Consider the following 22,181-nt stretch of genomic DNA (forward strand, 5'->3'; position numbering starts at 1 on the left):
TGTAGGAAGATTTTGTAAATTCAGGGGGAAGAAAAACCTTTGGATGGTCTGCCTGTTTTGGCTACTTTGCAGTCCAGATCTGAAGTCCATGAGGTGCCCATATAGTTCCAGCTCCTACTCCTTTCCCACAGCAGGAGAAGCATGGAGGCCACTCAGCTTCTGCAAGTGCTCAGAGCTTCCCTCATGATAGCTTCCTCCTATCATGGAGGGCATAAGGAACCTACCCCATATACTGGCGTTGAGTTGAACCAGCTTGATTTGTCATTCCACTGTCATTTCTTGTGGCGTGCATGAAGGAGCAGACTTGTGACAGCCCTTTAGATTTATTGGCGAAGACTAATAGAGATGTGCAAGTTAATGCGAGAGAAAATCTTGAGTTACGTTGCACTGCTTTCACCTAGGATTTTGTTTTTGTAAATTACTGAGCTTGCTGGGTGCCTGGACATTCTGTCTTCATTAAAGAAACACAAATAAGGAAGTCAACACAAGTATCCCTGACAACACCTGATAGAAAAGAAAGAGGAGAAGAGAGTAAACAAGTCTAATTGCTTCATTTAAAAAGGGGCAAACCTATAAAATTTTAATGTCTTTGTAAAACTCCAGATTATTTAAACATCAATATTGATATGAATGTTGATGTGAATTCTGTGAGTCTCCGGTGTGTTTTTTAGTATTTAATAAGCTCTGTCCAAGAAGTTGAACAAACTTTGACTACACATCCTTTTGAACATGCAAATGTTGCAGGGTGCCTGTTCAGTGCCTCTCCTTGAGAAACACAAGTGTTTGAATGTAGTGGTCATTGACAGACTGATTCATCTGAGGACACTTCTGTCAGCTGTTCCAAGATCACTCAAAAGTTAGAAACTGGGTGCATATGGGAAATAAAAAATAAACATTAGTCATTTGGTGATCCAGAACAGGCTGAGATTTTTCTAAGTATATTAACTTTAAGAAAAGTTAAAACCTGACCATGTCTGTTTTTTCGTAGCTTCTTCATGTAGAGCCAGATCAGTTTAAAACTAAATACATGTATAAATGAATGTGTTATTTTTCCTGTTCTTAAGAATTCTCCCTGAAGACCATGCACTGGCTCAGAAAGACAGAAGCTCTGCTCACAGCTTATGGCAGCAAATGCCTTTCCCTCAGTGTTGGTTCAAGTACGCCAGGCTTGGGCAATTTCTGCTTCCCAAGATAGCCTGCAGAGAGGCTGTTGTTTAGAGTGAACATTTTATCTGAGCAGCTCTTTAGTAGCTGCCAGATTCATGCCTGCCTGTGGCCGTGCACTGTCCTGCTGCTGCCCTCCCACTGCACACCCACCCCCCTCAAGCTCTTTCACCTTCCAGATTCGACTTCTTTCTTTTCCTGCATTACTGAGACTGTATGCAATAGGTTGTAACTATTTGCATAGGTAAAATAACAGCCTAGGGCCAGTACACTTAAACACCTACATTCTCTGACTGTTCTATTAACAATGCAATAATCTGTCCTAGCTGCAGTGAAATCTGGGAAAGACTGTTTTGTCTATTATTGCAATTCTCCTTAAGGAGAAAACTGCTACTAGATAGAAACTAGTTGTGAACTGTTCTGGATCATACAAATAGTCTGCTACCTAGTAAAATTATTATTGCAAGGCTTAATTATGAGGCTTTCTTATACACCTTCATTTGAGACATTACCCAGTATCTATAAAATTGGATTTAGCTCAGGAAATAGTTTTCATAAAAGTAACCAAGGTCCTCTGAGTTTGAAGTTTTGCTGAGTTATATTTCTGTCTGGGACAAGCAGGTCGTTATGAGATGGGGAAAATCCAGTAAGTAACAAATCTGTGGTAGCTACTGGCAACAGTGTTGGATTCAGACTACTTGGCTCAATTTCTACAGGTATATAAATCTGCAAGGAAAAGTCTTGTCGCAGGTTTTTCTGCCCTTCCCCAGTGAGATTCAGAAGTCAGATTGTCAGATTCAGAAGTCTCACGTCTCAGTACTATAGATATGTAGTTTTCCAGTTATTCTGTGTATAACCTCCACTTTTACTTCTTTACCCTTTCTATTAAATGTCGTTTAATGTTTATTTTTTTTACTTCTGTTCTGGAGAAAGGAACATTTGGGGAAGTAGACCCCCAAACCCACTGGCAGTATTCAGCCTGTGAAGGCCTTAGTGTTTGATAAGCATTAGGTATATTATTCTTTAAAAAATCCTTGTGTAGTAAGAAGGTCTGTAGCTATTCTAGTGCCATAGCAAATGGCATAGCACAGCTTAAGCCAAGACCTTAAAAATGTGACTGTATGAAAATCTTACACGACTGTACAAACTAGAAAGCCTGTCCCTTGCCTTGGTCTCAGACTTTCAGGAGGATGGATTCCTCTTCCTCTTTTCCTTAAGGTAGCATTTTAACAATGTGGGAGAGAATGTTCAGATAAAAAAGTAAAGTCAAGGAATGGAAAGATGTAATAAAAAAGCTTGTAATTTTTGTAATAGGCTTTACTGCATTTTTATGCAGCTGTATCTGCCTTTAATGATCGCTGACACAGTACCATGTTACATTGATTACATTTCCAAGGGGCAAAGGTGAATTAGGTAACACAACACTGTGCTTAACACCAGATTGTTGTCTGCATAAACAAACATAGTGTATTTCAAATTGCCTGCTAATCTGAGGACTTATTTTGACTTTTTTTAAAATAAGAGATTGCTTAACTGAAACAGTGAGCTCAGACTCCTTTAGCTCAAAGGTGAGTCATATTGTTATTTCTATGTTTTCTGTCTAGTCCTACTGCAGTCCCCTAACAATTTACTCTTTTTTTGAAATTAGTAATCCTCTATTTCAAAGACAGGAGGAGCCATCTGTTACTACTGTTAGTAGAAGAGCTAACATGCCCTAAAGTGTTTTGCTAGGTTTCTACTACTGGTAGCTAGGGAGTACCTGCTAAGTAGGATAAATTACTATGTGTATACTTATCTTGATTGAAGCTTTTCAGAATGAGTCAATGTAACTGTGTGCCGCTAAAAACAACCAGCTAACCTCTCCCATTTTCTTAAAGATGAACACTTATTTTGGTGAGCAGAAGCTCTTTTTATGAATGCTAGGAACGAAGCTTTGCTTCATGTATTAAGTTTACTACATCTAGAGTTCTGCTTCTTTCTTTTTGTGACTTTGACCAGATAACAAATTAAATTTAATTTGTAGGCACACTGTTCATAACTTCAAAAGTGAGGGAGTGATCAGCAAACATCTTTTGAAGGTTAAATGTATCTGCATGGATTTTAGTGTATAATTTTTAGGAAGTTACATATGTACTTTTGTTCTTTGCTGTAAATGGGGTAATATCAGTAGTGTGAAAACAGAATTAAACAATCCAGTCTGGGATTTCTTCACATTTATAGATGATTTCTTTTCTAAGTACTAACCAGTGTAAAATGGGACATGCAGAGAGAAGATGCCACATGTTGGCAAAATACTGATACCCTCACATTGTGATGTGCTATATATATTTTTTATTTATTTATTTTAAATCAGCAATATTTTAAAAGGTGAGTGCATTGGCTTGGAGGTTGTGGCAGGGCCCACTAACTGCTGCTGCTCGTTAACATAAAGGCAACCTCAGCTGGCTTATTTATCTCAGGACTTGCCTCCAGGCATTCTCAATATGCACACATTTTCACATTAGCTGGCCTTCTCTTCAGAGACTTCCTGTTTTCTGCTTGCTCTTCTGTTCATCAAATGTGGAAAGTAGTTCCCCAAGCTGGGAGATATAATTACTTTTTAAATCCTTTTTCATTGTGCTTTCACCAAATCAATAGACAGAATTAATCACCAGCTTTTACTTCAGAATAGTAGTAACTACTACTAAATGAGAGAGTTCAGTTCTGCTGAGAGTGCCTGATACTAATTTGGCTGGGTATTAGTTTCACCCACTGCAGTCTCAAACTGAGAATAAAAGCCTCTTTCATTCAGATGGTCTTATTTATTAACCTCTTAAAAGTTTCCACAGGTATGTGCTCAGGACTTTTCAACAGAACTGCTATTTTTCTCCAGTTTTACTCTTATTCACATTCACTTAGACAGGAGGAAAGTCTGTGTCATTTTAGTCAGGCCTGTGTAATTGCTTTGCTTTGAATCCTCATTTCCAGATTGAAGTGAGCAGAAGTGACTTTAGGATCATGTCATAGTTAGCTGAGACGCCCTTTACATCAGTGAATTCCCTTTGGATGGATGAAGTGAGCTGTCTGGGCTAGAGTCTCAGACTTGAGAGAGCCGAGGTATTTACAAATGTTAAACATATTTAAAAGGAGAGATGCAAAAACTGATCTATTCCATGAATACAGACAAAGAAAAATGAGAATTCACTCAATTGTGGTAAGTATTTACTGAGGGCTGCCCATGCTAATTCAGCAGCTCACTATAAAGTCAGTGGTTGTTTTTCATCCTGACAGGATTGGACATGGAGAACTTATATTCCACCAAAGCAAGAGCAGAAAGTTGGGTTTTATTCCTTGCATCCAAACAAGGCATCCAACATCCTTGCCTGTTAAGTTGACTCTCCTGTTTCCTTGAAGGATTCACAGTTGCAGCATGTGGCAGATGTTTGTGATGCTGCATCCTGAGCAGCCTAGCATGACACAGTGCTGCATGTAAGTACAGATGGGTGGGATGCCAAAATGATTAAAAGGATACAATTGCAACTCATCTTTACTATGACTAATGCCTTCCAGGGGAAATAGTACATAGTAAACACATATTTTTCCTCCAGACAGTTACAGTTCACTCAGAATAGACCTGACAAAATAGTGGGCAGCCTATGGCTTAAACCTAGAACTAAAATCTAGGTATCCAGGAAGGCTTCTGCAGAAACACAGGTTGAATTTTTTGAAAATCCAGGAAAGGAAAATTTTGCATTTAGGCACAAGGACTTCAAGAACCTCAGTGTGTCAGCGAGCAAACAAGAACTGGGACACATTCCCATCATTGAAGGGCACCATGACCACCTCTTGTTTACTAAAGTTGTGACAGAAAAGTTGCCATTTGCTACAAACCAGTGTATTTAAAACCACTACTGTAGTATTTTATATTGGACACAATTAATTTTAAAGCCCATTTGCAGCTTGCTGAATGGTGTCTGCATTATTCTGATTATAAGCTTACTTAAATAGCATTTTATTTCACAATTATGTTCAGTTTTATTCCTCTCTGAGTACCCCTGCTTTTGCTCCCATGCTCAGCTTTGCTGTTGTCCACTATTTCCTTGTTGCTGGCATCACCAATGATGTTGTGTTGCTGCCCCTGCTGAGGATGGAGTGGGAAGAGATGTGGCAATGGCAGCAGCTGTGGAAGCAGTGGCAGAAGTGCTGGGATGAGCCTCAGAGCAAGCAGTTTTGTGCCATGGCCCTGCAGCTTTCTGGACAGCTGGAGAAGGTTAGATAACCAGGGGTCATTTCATAGATCACAGAATCCTTTCACTTGGAAAAGATTTCCAAGATTAACGTAAATTTGATGGTTTTGTGGCTGAAGTGCTGCTATTGAGTAAACATTTTTGTTTTTCTTTTGTGTACAGAAAAGGAACTGGGCTGTAATCAGGACAGTAGAGTAATTTACAGTGGCTTAAAATTTAACACCTAGCTAAATCTAAGTATCCTATTGTTTTTCTCTGCAGTGAGCATGTTTAGCAGCTTCCAAAAACACTGACTGAAGCCAGCGAAGTTACTAAGAAGTGAAATGACCTATTACAGATAGCTAGCACTGAGATTAAGTTTATAATTAATTTCATTGTTCATTGAAATATATATATGAAAGAAATTTTCCTAAAAAGACAGGGTACTCTGTAAGAAATTGAATCAATAGAACATTTATGATGGTATACACATTTCTGTAGCGTTTCCCCACTGCTTAAAAAGTGAAATGTTAATGTTGGTTAATAAATGTGAAAAGCTACTACATCCCTTTTAAAGCTAAAAGGATGTTAAAGAAAATAGAGTGACTCTTCCGGCACTGTTAGAACATCTGTGGATCTGGAATTTCCTGATGACTCTTGGTTTGTAACTTACCAAACAGGTTTTGTTTCTTTGTCATAACCTTATCTGTCCTGACAATTAGTCTAAACTTTAAATTTTTTAATATATATTCAGTTCTTTTTGACCTCTACTTTCCCATAAGCCTTAAACAAATACACTTTATGGTTTGTGGACTGAACTAGTAAACAAATATCCAGCCAAAAAAGACTATTATTTCTCAGCTGTCGTTAACAAGATTAAATGCAGGACAGGTCCTTTTCTGCATATGGGTAAACTAGCACTGTAGCTGTACACCAGGAAGTACAACAGGAAGTAAGTACTGCTACAGAGGTAGGTTCCATTCACAATGGAACCACCAATAGGAAAAGAAAAACAGCATGGAATTTATTTTAATAGAGACAGATCTGGGATAAATATTGTAAAGTGCTGTATAAAAGTCAGATGCATCATGGAAAACTTGATGGGAATTGAACCATACTTTGCAATATCAAGCTCTTTTTGATCATTGCTTTTTCAAGACCATTTCCATACCATAAAGAAATTGTCCTGATCTACTGATGACAATATGCTAGATGCAAAGTCATGGGAAAACTAAAAACAATACAAGTGTTATTTACCTCAGATTTGGCTTAGTTCACAAATGTCCACAAATATCATAGAATCACAGAATGGTTTGGGTTATAAGGGACATTAAATATAATCTACTTTCTACGCACAGGGACATTAGACCCAGTTGCTCAGTGCATCAAACCTGGCCTTGAACACTCTCAGCAGTGGGTCAGCCACAACATCTCTAGGCAAATTGTTTGAATTTTTTCTTAATACCTGAACTGTTTCTACCCTTTTTCTGTTTAAAGCCATTACTTAATTTACTTAGTTCTTTAATATTAATACTTATTTTCTGTCATGTTAAGTCCTGTCTTTTAGGTTTGTTTTGTTCTTCGCTGTATGAGTAGTTGTCACGGTTTAACCGCAGTTAAAGCTCCACACAGCAACTTGCTTATTCCCCCACCAGCTGGACTGGGGAGAGAATAGGAAGAGTAAAAGCTAGAGAACTCATGTGTTGAGATAAAAAGAGTTTAACAGAAAAAGCAAAAGTAACACACACAGGTAAGGCAAAACAATTCATTCAGCCCTACCCATGGTAAGGCAGGTGTTCAGCCATCCCCAGGAGAGCAGGGCCCCATCACATGTAATGGTGACTTGGGAATATACATAATCCCCTTCCACCTTCTTCCCCAGCTTTATATCCTGTGCATGATACCATATCATCTGGAATATCCCTGTGGTCAGCTTGGGTCACCCATCCTGGCTGTGCTTCCTCCCAGCCTTGCAAGCATCCCCATCTTCCTCACTGTATGGAGTATGAAAAGCAGAAAAGGCCTTGGCTGTGTGTAAGTTCTGCTTAGCAGAAACAGAAATATCTCTTTGTTGTCAACCCTGTATTCAGCACAAATCCAAAACACAGCCCCATACCAGCCATTGTGAAGAAAATTACCCCACCAAAACCAGTACAGTAATTCTTTCAGTTTATGAATGGAATAAAGCCTGAAGAATGTGAAGTACTGCTGCCCAGCTGGAGTTAGTCAAGTTATCGACCTCATTCCCTGTAGAAAACATCTGCAGGTATATTTCTTTACCCTGGATTTATAAATAAGATTGGGATTACCTTATATACCTGTGCAGAAGATGGGATGAATCCTTATTTTATTCAGTCCATTCCTGTGAGCAGGAGAATTAATACTGAGCCTAGAAGGTCTTTGAACAAGTCATCAGACACCATAACAAATTACAAGCGGGTAATATACATGACACAAATTATAGGCATCGAACTACCACCATTTATTACCAGATGGGGAGAGAAAAAGAGCTGGAAATAAGCAAATTATCAACTATGTGAAAAATGAAATTAAGCTACATAGTGTTCGCTACATCTGCTCGTATGTAAAGACAAAGGACAATGCAAAGCTTAAGATCAGTCAAAGCAAGTGAAGTTAAAATTACCTGTAGCATCTAGGTGGGCCTGAAGTCCTTTTGTGCACCACACTACAGCCAACTACTGTGACTTTTGAAGCCAAAAATACATTACAGGTGGCCTCAACAATCCTGATGAGGTGACAGATGAGATGGTGTCCAAGACCAGTTTATTCCAGACAGTTTGCTCCTGTGTCCAGAACAAGGCTAATAAATGCATGACTGAAGAAATATGAAAGGAAAACATGTTTGAACTAGAAGACACTTAATGATTCAAAGTAAGCTGGGGGAAAAGGCTTGGCATGTTTGTGGGTTTGGGACAGTATTTCCTCTGAGGACTGTCAGTTTAACCTTGAATTAGAGACACTAAATGATGCGCATAAGCAAAGCAAGTTTCAGACACCTTGTTGTTGGATGATCCCTTAACTGCAGTGTGTTTGTTTCTACAACCTGATCTCAAAAATACAAGCTCTACTCTCTTGCTACCCCAAACTACCCGATTTTGAGCTGCTTAATACTTATCAGTTGCTTGAGGGAGGATCCAGATACAGGTGAGACAAGTAAATCCCTATGGATGGGGCTAAAGGAGATTTTCTTTTGGATGGACACAACTTGACTTCCATATTATGCAAGCTTGAATGTCTGCTCTGTGGACACATATTCACCTACAAATGTCCTTTTCAAGCTTTGAGCTTTCAAATTCGTATGTCCTCTTCCCTGGAAAGTGTGTGGGAGCAGCTTAGGCACATATCATTCTTGTGTCAGTCTTATATATGAAATCAAATATTGCATGTGAAATAAAAAAAAAAAAATTGTGGTGGGCATTGGGAAAGGTTATATTTTCTTCCTGTTATTTTGTTCTTTTGGGGATTTCTTAACCAATAATGTGCTCATCTCTGGCATTTGAAAAATTATGTCTTGTACAGTGCAATTAAACCTCTGTTGCTGGGGCATTGTGCTCGTTCTTTAATTTGTTTTTATGTTTGCACAGGTATGGGTCTGACTAAACACATGGATTGTTGTGCAGATCTACACTGAATGAAGGCATAAGACTATTTTAGTTTATTAAAAGTATGTGGTAAAAATTATTATTATATTTTTAAGTACCTAATTTTAAATTTTTTATAAATGGTTGACATTACAAAAAGTACACATGTCCACATATGATGCTACATGGTCTTGGAAGAATTAGGATGAAGAGGATATGGAGGAATTTGAGAAAATTTTAGTGGTGAAAGAATAATGAGATGGGGGCAGCTGATTCCGGTTAGCTAAAAGGCGTATGTTTGAAGATCTTCTGGTAAGTAAGACAGATCTTAGTTGGTTCTGTTGAAGTCAGTCACCTTCTCTAAAGAAATGTTCCATGGGTTTTAACATATCTTTCCTTGTAGTCACAAGAATAGACAACTGTGCAGTCCTTGTGGCAATGCTACTGTCAGAGATTAGCAGCCTAGCAGAAGAAAGATAACACTGTGATATACAAATTAAAATATGTTTGGTGGTTTGGCTTGCCACCAGTAGATGGCTGTAACCAACCTCTACTCTCAACCTTTTCCATTTCTGTTGAATAAGAAGTATTTTAACACTTAAACTTATTGTTAAGATAAATATGCAGAGCTGGCAGTATCAGAAATGCTAGGACAGTGTTGCCATCTCCACAACTCTCCCTCAGTCCTGCTTTGCTATGACAGTGCATTTCCATATCTGTATGGAATATGCAACAGGAAGGAATTTTGATACCCAGATCTCTTGCACTGATTTAAGTCTTTGCTGGGACTGGCTCTGTGCTCTTGTAATTCATTTACGTTGGAGTGACATCTTTAAAATGTCTCACCTGTGCAGAGGTTACAAAGGATGAAATTGTTTCCTTGCAGTATAAGCACATAATGTACTCTGATCTCCATTTACTGCATGTGAAGTATCTGGAATGTATTCTAATACTAATTATAGTGACTGTACATCTCATGACAAAAATGTCTGGATTACAGTATCTCACAAATTGCTGTAGTCTGCAGGACGTGTGCTCCCAAATGAAGAAAAGCATTCCTACCTGTCTGGTAGTAATAAACCCAGAAACTCAATGTGTTTTACTTTTAGGCCCAAAAAACAGACCAGGTGAAAGTGTGGTACATAAGTACCAGAGGACTTCTGTTATGGTATAGACAAGATAATGGATTATTTGTGAGAAAACACTAGGATAAGACTTCATGCAAGAGAGACATCATCATTTACGATGATTGATGTATGAGGCTTAACTTCCTGTTCCTTTAGCTTTCAGATGGAAATGAGCATCCTGGTCTGCACCAATCTGTTTGTGGAGCTATTTCAGACTTCTTTGTTTAGTATAAGTCAGTGTGGATGGATTAGTTTCAGAATTAGATTCTAAAAAGTATAAAGGCATGATTACATTGGAATAATTTCCCACAAGGGAAGATTTTCCCAGACAGTTGTTCCATTTTAGGTAAGCTAGAAATTTAACTTTCCAGGGAGGAGAAGCCCTTGGTGCCATTAAAAAAATATATATATATTATTTCCATTTACTGCCAAATCTTTGACACTGCCTGATGTCATTTATACTGAATGCATACATACTATTTTGTACTTAAGAGGACATTGTGTTGTTCTGGCAAGGTTTGATTTTAACTTCATTATATTTTAGTTTTTTAACTATGTGCTGATTTTAGTTCCTTAGAGTGATTCTCATTTAGAGCTTCTGGTTTTGCCTTGGAGGTGCAGGTTTGCACCTTCTTATGGGGGATTGCCATTCCCATAAGAAAAAACACTCCTGTAAGGTATCATTCAATATGGTATTTCTTAGCAAGACACTCCACAACCCCTATTTATGACAGAGAGAGCAAGCAAGTCACCCCTGACAGTCATTCAAGCTATTGCAGAATTTCCTAACGAGAAAGCAACTCTATTCCTATTTACTCTTCACAAAAGAAAGACATTCTCCACAGAATTTATTGGGCCCTGTTAAAGGGAAGGCTTTACCTACAGTGCTGAGTGAGAGCTGCCCACAGGCTCCTCCAGCACCATGCAAAGGCTGTGGTGAAGGAAGGTGTGTGGCATGGTGTGACATGGTACAGTGTGACTTAGCACAGCCTGGCCACCAGCCTGGCATGCAGGACCTGCCCAGCAGAGCTGTGGTGCAAATCACTGCCTTAGTGTGCAGTGGTCTCCCAGTCAAAACTTGCAGTTTCCCAAGAGTACAATATTAAGTCATTTATAATGCTTCAGCACTGCTGTGGTGGACAGGATGGGTACAGACAGAATAGACAACTTTTTAAAATGTCAAAACTTCATTGGAACAGTCTCATTCCACCATATCCTGCTGTTTTACTATCATTACCTCTTAGTAGTTTTTCTATTCCTCCCATTTGTCAGCCTTCCTGTTTTCCTGTTTTGGGGTTGCTGAGTTTTTTCTGTTTTTCTGGTTCTAATCTGTTAACTACTTTATTACACATTATTTTCTCATTCTATTTTTCTCAGTATAACAAAATATAGTCTTCATCTCACTTGTCTTTTAGTGCAGTGTCCTGTGATTTTTTTCATGCAGTTTCTTTGGAGGAAGTTATCTGTCTTCCTATTTGTTTACTTTACGCTTACCACAGTAGGGCATTTGGATAAAGTTACACTGAAATCAATAATTCTATGATATTTTGCTGCCTTTTACTTCCTCTGGACAAGTTAATATTTAACTCTAGTAAAAAGTCATATTGAGGATTTTTTTTTTTCCTTCTTTTCCCCCCACTATGTGTCCAGTCAGTGTGTGTCTGCAGCCAGGACTCCAGAAAAAGTGAACGGATCTATGCCGTTTTCTTTTCCATACTGTTGTGTTCCCTTGTGTTCCAAGGTTTACATGGGCTTTCCTTGCCACCTCTACTTCACAGCTAGCACTGAATCCTCTGTCTCTTCTTAGCATCTCCCTACTATGTGTAAAAAGCAAGTGCTTTAGCTAAGCAGAATCTTATCTCTGCTTCTGCTTTTCCCAGCTTATTTTAAAGATATTTTTTGTCACTAAGTTAATGTAGATAGTTTCAATTTCCCTAGAAGTCACTGTGTTTGCAAGCCTCTGCTGAGGTTCTCTGTCTAACAAAAAATGTACTGTGTGAACCTTCATAAAATACACTGTAGAGCCACAGGAATTAGATCACAGCAGAGTCTCAAATCTGCCCAGCAACTGGACTTCCTTATGGCAGAAATAATGTGATAATGTGGGCTGAGAAGCTCTGTAAACAGGATTTGCATATAGAACTGCAGGACTGGAATCGATTCTGTGAGAAAAAATGCTAAGGGCCTCTTGACATATATTTAAGTGTTGTTTGAGAGTGTTTATCCAACAGCCTAAGCCTTTTTTGCAGATTTTCATTTAATACCAAGTCTGAAAATTTATTCTAACATTTTTATTTTTCCATTTTAAAAAGAAAATCTTCTATCTGGTAATTAGTGATATTTAAAAGGCAGGGTAGTGAAGTTTTTTTTTCCTCCAGCTGAGTTTTATTTGCATAAGCCTTTTGAGGTTGATAAACTTTCTGCAACTATGCAGAGTCCAGGCTCCTGTAACTTGCATTGCTTTGTGGTGTTTTCCTGACTTCTCCTGCCTGGCATTCGTCAGATGTCAGTTCTTGAAGCTTACCATCACTCTGAGCCACCCTCCCAGCTTAGCAGTGGGCCTCAGATATTGACTGGTTTGCACCACAACCTCAAAGAAAGATTAAAAGGAATGTGGTATCAGACAAGCAGTGACAGTTCCTCCTTGGCAGTTACAAAATGTAAATAGCATGTAGTATCTGCACAGAGATCTGCAAATATCACTGAAGATGTACACACTGGGCTGCATTTTAAATGTTTTCCCAAAGGAATGTTGGCATTATGTACCTGATTTCCTATCTGAGATTACACATAAAGCTAAGTAAATATCATGACCAGCACAGGGAATTAACAACTGCATGGGGTTGGCCAAGGCAGTGGAGAGTATGGAGAAGGGTTTGTCTTTACCCCACTTGCAATTATAGAACTGCTGACTTCTTCAGAGGAGAGATCGAATTTTTGTGTAGACAGCAACATGTATTTCTCATTCTTTCAAAACATGAGTGTGTGTGCTGTTCTCACACTGGGAGGGGAAGAAAAGGAAAGCCTTCTGAGCATGCCTACAGCATATGTCTTTGTGCAGACTTAAAAACTAATCAATTGTTGGACTATGCAGCCTGGGCCATGCCAGATGGAAGAAGACGTGTAAATGCACATGTTTAAGTGAAGGATGAAAGATCAAAGATAAGATGATGATAGAAACAAGATGCCTCTAACTTAAAGTGTATTGGGGAATGGATGTAATTTTGAACATAATTATTCAATGTACCACATTAGGTGGTATCACATTAGGCTTTCAATTTTTTTTTAAGACTTGGCCTAGGCTAGCAGCATGGAATATGGATTGTATCCTAGTCCTTTCCTACAGTTTTGGCAATACCAAATATGGGAAAGAAAACTTGAGCCACTGCTGTTACAGTTAAAAATCCATTTCATGGTCACTCCTTGTTGCTGATATTTTCCCTTCCATTACCTTTGCCAAATGACACAGAGAACTCAGAAGAAACTGAAATAATTTTTGTAGAGTAGTTTTTCCTTTTCTTCCCCCCAGCAGTTAAAGAGAGTAGCACTTAAAAAACATTAACCAAATACTGCCTTCTGCCAAAAGCCATTTATACTACTATAACCCCAATGTCTTTATATAAATAATAATGCCATCTCTGATATACTCTGATCTACAAACTTTAAGACAAGATTTTCCTTGGGATTGCTAGACTATATATCAGATAGTAAGTTCCCATCAAGGGCCTCTATAATGTGGTTTCTCAGTCTAAACTCTTATGTATCAACTTCTGTCCAAAGAGGTGACAAGCTACATAATCAAACATGTATCTAGTCTTTTTTACAGTTGTTTTTAAAAGTACCGTGCAAGTCCAGACAGAGAGCTTCTGGAACAAGATGGAATACACATGAAAATAATTACACAAAACTGATTTGCTTTCTTACAGTTTATTATCGCAGCTACTTTGATGAAGTAGCTACTTCACCATTATAGCTTCTAAACAATAGCTAAGTAGCCAAAAGCCGAATACCTTCTTAGAGACATACATAGAAGAAGACTGACTTGGTTGTGCAGATACTTCTTTGTGTCCAAAGTGAGATTTGTACAAGTGCAGACTCATTTTCCATCTAATTGCACTCCAAGAAAAAGTGAGGAAATATTTCCTATCATCCCATTATTGTATCTCACAAATGGATTTGTTTGTGACTCTGTTTGGTGGTGTGAGCAAAGCCAGATGGTGGTCACAACAGTACCAGAAAGTGCGCAGTGTTTTCATTGTTCAAAAAGCCCCTGCTATTCTCAGCTCCATCTGGGCTTCGTGAGCCTCTGAAATGTGACTGACAGTAATGGGGAGATACTATCACATTACAGGTAGCAAGCACCCTGCCCCTCCCAGAGTGAAGCTGTCATTCATGTAAGCATCATTTGCCCCACTTTAATCCCAGACAGATAAGGCAATATTCTTGTGAAAGGAATACTGAGTTAAAAATAAGACAGCAGGTGAAAACCAGGAACAATGTGCTGGGACTTTGTGTAGACCGATACTTGTGGGATGACAAAGTGGTTATGTGCAACATGGGAAAATTAGTTACAACAAAACTATGGTATTACATATTATTTAAAACTTGTGGTTTGTAAGTAATGGGTTGTCTGACTCTGGAAGTATTTTTCTTCAGTTCTTGCTTCTCTGGGGTGGTTTTGTAACTGTATAACTACTGGAAGAATACAGGAAAGCAGTTATATGGAATGATGTGGAATGCAGCGTGTCTCTAAACTCAAGCCCCTGTCCAAAGCAGGCTTAGCTGTGGGGTCAGACATGGTGGCTCAGGGCTTTGTGTCACTGGGGTTTGAACTCCACCAAGAGATGGTATGCTCTCCAGTCTCTGTCCCAGTGTTTAGTTACCCTGCCATGGAAATTCCTGAGGCCTGCTTTCTGTAGTTGAAAACTCTCTTGTTTCTACTTGTGGCAGCTATTGTCAAAAAAGCCTAACCCCCAGTAACCTCCCTGTAGGCAGAACAGAAGCCTGGAAGCTGCCCTTCTCCAGTCCAGCTTTGCTGCCTTTCCTCATGGTGTCTGCCAAAATCTTGCTCCTGTACAACCAGGCTAGCATCATCTACTGCTCTAGCCTCATCCACAAACCAAATCACTTTGTCACAGATGATCATCCATTAGATCAGGCATCACTTAACCAGTCCCCATCTTCTGCCTTGTGTGTTTGTACTTGCCTAGGAGTTCTTGCTTCATAAATGTTTTCCCCAGGGACTGAAAATGAGACATTCAGGCTGTAGTTCCCCAGACTGTTCCATTTGCCCTTCCTTTAGGTGGGTACAACATTTATTTTACCTTGGCTCTTTGGGGCCTTCTCCCATCCCTATGATTTGTCAGAGCTGAAGGGGAACAGGCTTTTGAGGATACCAGATAGCATCCTCAGCACCCTTGGGTGCAGGCCAGTTGTGCTCACAGGCACAGGTAGGTTGATAGCTCACTTGAAAGCCATCAAATACCTCATCATCTGTCACTAAATCACTACCCTCCCTACAGCAGCTGCTTCAAATTTGCTATTTAAACTCTACTGGCTGTAAAGCAACTGGTGACTGCAGCATCTCAGACAGAGCTATGTGAAGTGTTCTGATGTTTGGATGGTCATTCTGTTTTGCTGTGACTGTCACTTTCCAGTGTTTTCTGCTCTTAGCATACTCTCAATTTTTTGAGAGACTGTTCCAGTCTGTGTTATTCATCTTAGGATGGTGAGAGGATTTAGTCTTGTGGAGGATTTTCCCACATTAAAAAAATTTTCCATATGTACCTATTTTAATGCTACAAAGGTGCTCAGTTGATGGAAATAGATCTCCTAGTTTCATCCAAATTAACTGAAGTACATGAATTACATGGGATGCACTGCCAGTCTGGCAGATTTAGAATTTTCTGAAAATTCTTCAGCTACTAGTAAAACCTTCAAAGGTCATGAAAGGCAAAATTCTTCTATATTGACTGCAGATTTTGATACATTAATAGGTAAAAGCAATGTGATTTCAAAAATAAAACCCTAGCAGAATGTAGTTTGCCAATTAAAAGATATGTAAAAGCAATTACTCTTAAGAGGGTTTGAGATGCTGAATTTACCAAAAAATTAAGCTAAAAAATAGCTACCAAGTTGCGAAACAGAGTCACCCCTCATACCTAGATGTAGTCCATCTTTAAGTCCACCTTGTACCTTTGCTAGCTGAAGTAACATTTAGAAGGTCTCTTAGTGTTTCTTTCACATGTGCCTTCTCTTCACAGATCGTAGCAGAAGGAGAAAAGCAAGGAGGCAAGAGTGGGAGAAGTCTTCTGTTTTAAGGAAGGAGAAAGCCCACGAGACTGGAGATACTGAGTCTGGATGAGCAGACATCCTTCTCTGTGCCCTCAGATACACAAGCAGGCAGAAAAGTTTAAAAAGTAGCAGAAGAAAATGCTTTGAGTAATCACTGTGAAAACAAAGTGGAGTTTCTCCTTGGCCCTTCTGATTTTGGTCATTTGAAGAGTACAAGAACCTCCAAAGGTCTGTTGCCCTAGGGAGCAGGGGTATTATCTCAGTGAAATATTTTGTTTGCTGCATTTCCTGGCATGGCAGCTATTTAAATTAAATTTACTGGGGAGAGAGAAAGAAGAGAGGGAGGGAAGAGTATGTGTGATACTTGTATTTTGTCTTCTATTAGAAGTGCTTGAAGAAGATATAAATGATTTGTGTAGTCTGGATATTTATTTTTTCATTGCTCTCTCATTGCTGTCTCGTTGTTAAGGATTTATACATCTCAAACGCAGCAACTGCTTAATGCTACAGTGCCACAGGCACAGCAGAAAGAGTAAGTGCTTTTGGTCTCACTCTCCCAATATAAGTTCACCTGGGTTTGCTCTGGTGTAAAAGCAAATCCCCTCTGCTCTTGGGGGCCCCTGTAGCAACAGGAATTGAATGTGCCAGGATGCAAGGCTTACAAATGTCTCATATATTAACTCTTAGGAGCACCTCCTTGTTCTTCTGCATGCCCAGCAAAGACATGCCATTTGGGTAACATCACTGCCTGGTATGTTGTTAGAAACAGGCTTGCTATTTTTGCAGAACTTGAAAAGGATTAGAGGGTGGCTTGGGCTAACTCAAAATTAAGATCAACAGCTTTTCAACTCCTACTTGTAGATGAGGTATTACGAAATCATCCTAATAATCTAGTGATTCAAATAGGTAACTAAAATTTAACTTCCTGGTGAAAGCAACATGTTTAATTAACAACAGTCTGTTGTTAAATGAGATTGTGAGCATTGCCTACAGATGTGTCATGTGCACTCTTCCAGTACATTTTCCATACTAACATGATTTCACATCAACACTGGGAAATCTCTGTTTCCAGCATCACTAATGCAATTCACACAGCTTTTGCCAAAACATACTAAAGACTGACTTATAACTGTTGGTGCTAAGCTTGCAATTTTCACTTTCCCTGTCACACACCTGTCAGTAAATTACACTTTGTACCCCAATGACCGTTTCTGGTTCACACCCTCACATGTTGCAAAGGCAAGTTGTCAGAAAGGAAAATAAATAAAGGGTTTTGATTGTAGACAAACTAACTTCATCACAGAGAGTGAAGATTTTAGTACTTAAGCATTTTCTGCCAAAAGATTCCTGAAATATTACTTGTTTAAATGAGAGAATGAAGGGGGTCATGTCTCTGAAATACTTTTTTTGATTAAGATATGCAAGATTAATATGTTTTCATTGTTCAGAATAAAACTAGTTGCATGTGACTAGGTTCCCCAGAAGGCCTAGGTTTCCAAGTCCAGAGGAAATACTTTTGAAAAAATATAGCTAGATCTGTATCTGTCAGAAAAAGTTCCATCATGCTGTCTTGGAGTATATGACATGGGTTTTAAAAGATGGCATCTGCTCAAGGCCCATCCTGACATGTTCTTAGCAGAATTTTTTTCATCTTTTACACAACTTAGTGGTTTTCTTAGGAAACTTCAAAAACTTCAGATTTTTTGCAGAAAACAATATATTTTTAAATATACTGGTTTACTTCAAGGATCTGGTTGTATTCTTAACTTTTCCTTGTCAAGCTCTTTTATAGATATAGAAAACAGACAAACTAAAACAAATAGTGGCAGATACTAGAAGAACGCAACCATGTTTAAGACTCTTAACAGCAATGCTCAGTTTGAGAGGCATGGTATTTAAATGAGGGTGCTGAGCAGAATATTTCCTGCTTTGAAGATACTGTACCTAAGGCAGACAGTGATGCAAACACAAATATCTGTATGAAGAACTGTCAGATCCAGAGAAGGAAAGGAGGGGAAAAAAGGGGGCGGGGGGGGAAGGGGGCAGTGAAGGAAGGGGGAACCAAGAAGAAAAAAAATCCAAACTATTATCTGTATGCAAAAAGTAAGAAACTGATTCATTTCAGCTATAAAATGGAAAAATTAGGATACATGTTCCAGAAAGATACAGTAATATCTTGAAATAACTTGAAAGATCAGACTACTTAGATTCTTAAAACCTGAGTAAGTATATCTGTAAAAAATTTGCTTGCTCAGTTTCAAATAAAGAACATAATCTAAAGGTTATTATTTTTCATCTGTGTTAAGGCATCTGGAAAACTGTTGCAAAAGCAGGTTACTGTTAATTTATCACACTGTGGTCTAGGGCATTAAAATGCACTAAAAGAATCCGTTTAAAAGAAGATAATTTGAAAACTATGGAAACTTATCCAGATTACTGAAATGTTAAGCTAAGGATGAATGGTATTGCTAGCTGGAATTTGGAAGCCATTTTATAATACAAAATTTTCCTTATTTAAGTTGACTGAAGAGGTACTCCCTAGAATATTAGCACTTCTAGTTGTTCTGTGACTAAAAGACAACCACCACTATAATTTTCAATAAAAGAAGGTATAAATTTTAAAAGTGAAGTATTGCAGCAGAAGTTGTATTAAATCATGTTTATTATTTTTAATAACTGCTGCAGCATTTCAGAGCTGGGAACAGCACTGAATCTAGAGGGATTAAACCCTCCTGATCAGCACAGTACATGTATGTTGAAGCAGATTAACTCTTCTTTCATTTTAATCTTATACTGCATTCATGTTATGACCTAGGTCAATTTTTAACTATCAGACCACTTGAAAATGCAGCCAGTAATGATGATCTGACTGGTGACAATGATTATAAGTATTGTAGGTTTTCTGTCATTTTTTCGTGTGCTTGATAGGAAGGAGCAAGAGCCAAACACATGCTCCCTTGTCAAACCAAACCTCAGGCAGGCAAGAGATAAAAGCACAAGTATTAGGTTTCTGGGATCAAATCAGCCTTTGATCTTAAAGGCTTTCAGCCTGGTGATCCTTAGTGATACAGGTTAATTTGTTACCACAGCTATCATCACTAAATCAATTTAATTGTTGTTATTAATGCCACTCAAAATGCTTATGTCTTAAGTGGGGACTGAACTAGAGCTGAGCTCTTTTGGAAAGCTCTGATATGGAAAATTAAATTATGTTAGGGGACTTTGAATAGCATACATGGTACTTCACCAATGATTTCAGTGGCTACTTATTGCTTCCCGGCAGTGGTGGTCAGCTGGAGCTGAGAAACTGAACCAGATTTAAACCACAGGAAAAAAATAAAAATTAAAAAAAAATAATAAGAGTTGTTCAGTAGGCAGAATGCAAACAAGTTTTCCTTCTACCTGCCCACAGGATGACAGGACCATGGTGTGAATGCTGGTGTAAGCTGGGCAGCACCATAGCTGAACCCACTATCACAGCTTTCATTTCTACTGCTCTATCCTCTGTCCAAGTAGAGTCCATCTTGGCACAGTCTGTGTGTTGCATTCTTCCCTCATTTGGAACCTGAAGGTGATCAGAGTAAATCAGAAATAGAGCATCACTGTACTCAGAATGTATTGTTGAAAGGCTTATTTATTAAATAATTACTAAGTTTTTAAGTTTTGTTATTCCTGACAAATGCCCAGCATCTTCAGCACAGCATCAAGATTAGCTTGTTGCTGCAGTATCAATGAAGCATTTTTCTTTCATGTTCACTTATGTTAATATTAAGACTTTTACTCCAGTTTTCTAAATATCTAGTAGAAAACAAGTTATGAAAAACTTGTTAACAAGAAATAAGTTATAAAAAAACTGCTTATGTCAGTAAGGAATATAGTCTAGATTTTGTTTTATTGGTGCCACAAAGTTGCTTGATTTAAGATTTTTTTGCCTAAATTTCTTGGCAGATTGAGTGGAATAATAATGCTACAAAATGTGGTAAAATGATCGAATAAATCATCTTAAGGATACTGTCTGATCCAATGTCTTTGTACACTTTCAAGCCTAATCAGCAAGAAAGGAAACATAACCAGAGCAGCAGACAGCATCTTTTAGTCAAGGACATCAGGGACTAACAAGCTTTGAGGATGTAGAAAATCAAGCTGTTGTTTTATGTCAGTAGAATAGATAGCAGTTAGCAACCTTACTCAAGGACAACCTGAAACTAACAAGCTTTAAGAATGTAGTAATCCAAGATTTTGATGTATGTCTATTTATACATTGCTAACTTGGCAAAAATACTCAAGGTCCATGTATCCTATAGCTGAACAATGTTCATTTTAATGCTAAAAACTGTACCTACAAGAGGAAAAAAAAGACCTCTGCCCATGTGAAGACTCTTCCCTTAAGCATGTGTAGAGGTAAGCTGGGACAATATAACTTGTATGGAAATTACTAACCAAGCATAATAGAGGGGCTATACTTGGAAAATTACAAACTCTGAACTTCTGCATATAAATAATGGTAGGGAGGGTCTGGAGGGGTATGCTTGATTTGTGTCACACTTCTGAGAACCCAGGCTTGCAGAGATATGAAATGAACAAGCAGTGTCTCTCTCAAGTGTGTGGTTATTGGCTTGTTGCACACAAGGTAATGAATCTGATTTTGTGGACAACACTAATGTACATTGTGCTTTCTTTACTTGTTATAGCTGGTGAAAGTGTTTTTTCTTTATGAGTACTTGCAACACCCTTTAAATAATCCAGTAATTTCCTGTGGCATATTCAGTACTTGCTCAGGAAATAAAGAGTTCTATCCATGAAAAAGTCTTCCTAGAACATTTAACTTCTACCAGAGCAGGGTAACTCTTCTCTTGTCAGTTTTAGAGAGGTGGTTTTTTTTTGTAGTTCACTTTTCCCAAAATAAATTCTTCCTTATCTTATAGAAAATGTATGCTAAACAGCAATGCTCTCAATTTTCCTTCTGTACAAAAGATAGAGTGAGAATACACAGGCTGTCCCTTGACTCCATCTAAGTAGTAATATTTGAAGCATCTAATCAAGCAGCATCTTCACTATCTATAGTAGCAGTATTATTAACAACAGAAACACAAGACAGGTGTTCATTGTATTAGACGAATGACTAAGTATAAAGCAGGCTGAAAGAGGTAGGCTAAAAATGCTCAGCCACGTAAATTTCAAGAAACTGAGTCAGCAGTCCCTCCGGCAAATGTTTTATTATTTATCATCACTTTTTCAGTCTTTTATAACTAGCGGTTCTGGTCTTGTAGAAAGTATTCATGCAGATTGTCTTCAGGTGCAAATTCTTAGGAAATACTTCCTGCAAAAAATTACTTCCTGGAAATCCTACTAAATGCAGTCAAGTTTGTTGTTGCTTGTGCAAAGGTGGTAAAGCACAACTGTCTACAAGAGCATTCTTGTAGAAAAGCCAGAAGGTAGGGAAGATGGGGTATTTCCCTCTACTGCCTTTGCTCACAGGCTTTAATTACCAATTAATGTGAAAGTCTCTGAAAACTCCCTGAGCAACTCCCAGGTCATTTTGAAGGCAGGGGTTGGAAAAACGGGCTCCATTTCAGATTAAACTGCTTGTGCCCTAGCTGTTCAAATGATCAACAGTAAGCAGTCCTTTGTGCTAATGTAGGAGAAACTTCAGAATAAACTGCCTTTTTAAGAAACAGATGCTGCAATTATAGCAACAGTTCATAAAAAAAAAAAAATTAGTCTGTTTTGCCACTTGCTAATGCTTGTCATGAATTCCACTGCCATCTCAGGAATGAGACAACTGGCTG

The sequence above is a fragment of the Cinclus cinclus genome, chromosome Z, assembly GCF_963662255.1.
Source record: "Cinclus cinclus chromosome Z, bCinCin1.1, whole genome shotgun sequence".
NCBI classification, from domain to species: Eukaryota; Metazoa; Chordata; class Aves; order Passeriformes; family Cinclidae; genus Cinclus; species Cinclus cinclus.